Source organism: Arachis hypogaea, chromosome 11 (genome assembly GCF_003086295.3).
Source record: "Arachis hypogaea cultivar Tifrunner chromosome 11, arahy.Tifrunner.gnm2.J5K5, whole genome shotgun sequence".
NCBI classification, from domain to species: domain Eukaryota; kingdom Viridiplantae; phylum Streptophyta; class Magnoliopsida; order Fabales; family Fabaceae; genus Arachis; species Arachis hypogaea.
Genome location: NC_092046.1, coordinates 100387633 through 100390470, shown reverse-complemented (window position 1 = coordinate 100390470; position 2838 = coordinate 100387633). Strand labels below are relative to the sequence as shown.

The following is a 2838-nucleotide window of genomic DNA, read 5'->3' as shown; positions in this document are numbered from 1 at the left end:
CCCTCCAATTCTGGTTTGGATTGTCCTGCCATCCATGGTTATTATTTCCACTTTGATTGTACCCTTGGTTAGGGCGGTCATAAAAGTTGTGAGTGGATGCCACCATGTTGTCTTCTTGTTGGAGCTGCGGGCATTCATCAGTGTAATGGCTGTAATCAGCACAAATTCCGCAAATTCTTTGTGGGACTAGTTGTTGGTTTTGCTGCGGTTGAGTTTGCTGAGCTTGTTGATTCAACTACATTTGCTTCAGCAAGTTGGTCATCTCACAGATGCTTTGAGTTAGAGTAGCAGTCTCTCTGCCAGAAGATACATCTGCAACGGCTTTTGAACGGCCTTGCTTCTGTCTGTGGTTCCGAGTAGATTCAGCTAAATCACTGATCAATTGCCAAGCTTCATCAGTGCTTTTGTACTTCTTCATAGACCCATTGCTGGCACTTTCCAATGTGGTCTTATCTTGGGGCCTCATACCTTGTGTGATATAGCTGAGTAGCACGATCTTGTCAATCATGTGGTGGGGGCATGCTTCCAGAAGATTATTGAAGCACTCCCAGTATTCAAAGAGAGTCTCATTGTCATCCTGAACAATTGTAGAGATATCCTTCCTCAGTTTATCAGTAACTTCAGATGGAAAGAATTTCTCCAGAAACTCCTTTCTGAGTGTATCCCAGTTGGATACATTTGCTAGAGGTTGAGTGTAGTACCACTCTCTTGCTTTTCCCTCAAGAGAAAACAGAAAAGCTTTCAGCAGAATTGAAGTTTCATCAGTGCCATCACGCCTGACAGTAGAACAGGCTGCCTGGAAATCTCTCAAGTGCTTGATAGGCTCTTGAGCAGGTAAGCCATGAAACTTGGGCATCAAATTTAACAGTGCGGTCTTTATTTCAAAATCCGTAGCTACCGCTGGATGATGCGCTTGAAACGGTTGCATTGTAAAATCAGCAGCTCCTTCCTCCTGAATGGTAACTCTTCTAGCTGCCATGTTTTCTGCACGTAAAACAACCGAATCAGTAGAACGGGGGCTGGTTTCTTCCTCAGATTCACTTTCAAATCCGCCCTCAGAGCGGGCTAACCTACGCTGTTCTCGCTTTATTCGTGAAATAGTCCTAAAAATTTTAGGATCAAATATTAGAAAGCGCGGATCAGGAAGTGAACGCATCATTTGACGGAAGAAACATGCAGCTCATAGTAGCAAAATTAAATAAAATGCAAATAAATAAATTCTAATTAATAAAATTAGCACTCTATTGCAACTCCCCGGCAACGGTGCCAAAAATTGATGGGACGCAGAAGCTGGTGAATTAAAAATTATTAAAATGGTTACGTTGCAAGTATAGTTCTTAACTCACCGAAAATCTGCCTATCAATTTAAAAGTATGTCACAGAGAATTTCAATTAAAATTATTGTGAGTTTTAAGTCCCAGGTCGTCTCCCAACGAGTTGCAGAAAAGTGTGCTATCTTATTAATCAGATGTTCCAAGAAGTTGAGCTAAGTAAACTGGGATGTAAATTGAGGAAATTTAAATAATATGAATAAAAGCCTTGACTGGGAGTTGATTGGTTGGAATTTCTACTATTGATGGTGCGATTGTAAGATTAATTTATAATTAATGGTTATTCTGTTTGGTTATCCTTTACTAGGTAAGGGAAAGTCAAACAAGTTGGAATGCCAGATCTGTTCACAAGTTGCAACCCACTTAGTTCAGAGGGATTGGCGTCGGCGACAGGATAGCAATCCAACATTTAACCCAATTACAAATTTTCTTTCAATCCTTCCAACTCAAGAGTTCCTTTTAATCAACTCCCCATCAAGTAAGGAAACTACTCACGCATTGTAAATAAAGAATCCATAGCACATGAAAGGGAATTAAAAGAAGACATGATTATTGGAATTGAAATTAAATTAAAAAGAAATAATCCTTGCATTAAATAATCATAAAAGTATATGAATGATAAAATTGAACAAAACAAAGAACATGGAAGAATAAAACCAAGTTAAGAAAACAAACTAGAATGATGAAGTCTTGATGAGGAAATAACTCTTCTCAATGTTCTAATGCTCAGATCAATTCAAAATTAGAATCCTAAAAACCTAGAGAGAAAAAACCTAAGAGAGTGAAAAACTAGATCTCAAACTACTCAATGAATGTCTGTTGTTTCTGCATATTCTCTGACTCTAGTCTGCTGTTCCGGACCGAGAACTGGGCCGAAATAAGGTCCAAAATCGTCCCCAGTGAATCCTGCAGATTATGCAGATCGCACATGTCACGCGATCGCGTCGTCCATGCGGACGCGTCGCTTGCGCTTTTTCCTCTCCACGCGTTCGCGTCGTCCACGCTACCGCGTCACATGCGCTTTCCAATTCGTGCGGTCGCGTGAGCCATGCGACCGCGTCACTTCTCGCTGGTTATCTCCTCAAATTCTTGTGTTCCTTCCATTTTTGCTAGCTTCCTCTCCAATCTCCATCTCATTCATGCCCTATAAAGCCTGAAACACTTGACACACAGATCACGGCATCGAATGGAATAGAGGAGAATTAAAATTAAATAATTAAAGTCTCTAGGAAGTAATTTTCAAACATGTACTGAATTTAGGAAGGAAATCTAAATGCATGCTAAATTGATGAATTAGTGGGTAAGGATCATGACAAAACCGCACAATTAAACACAATATAAACTATAAAATAGTGGTTTATCAGGGTTCCATGCTCTATAACCACAGACAATGGCACTCAATTTACAGATGCAGGCTTCAGAAAGCTGGTATCCGATCTGAGGGAATAGCTCGACCTACTTCCAGAAATCTGAGAAAGAGCTCGGATCAAGGAAGAGGCATTAAAGC

At 40.2% G+C, this 2838-nt stretch overlaps 1 non-coding gene across 1 annotated transcript; it reads left to right on the top strand.

Moving 5' to 3' along the window:
- The first annotated feature begins 502 nt into the window (after window positions 1-502).
- Window positions 503-610, top strand: LOC112725684 (small nucleolar RNA R71). Its single transcript, XR_003164775.1, has one exon. It is a non-coding gene; the product is annotated as a small nucleolar RNA R71 (small nucleolar RNA).
- The last annotated feature ends 2228 nt before the right edge of the window (window positions 611-2838 follow it).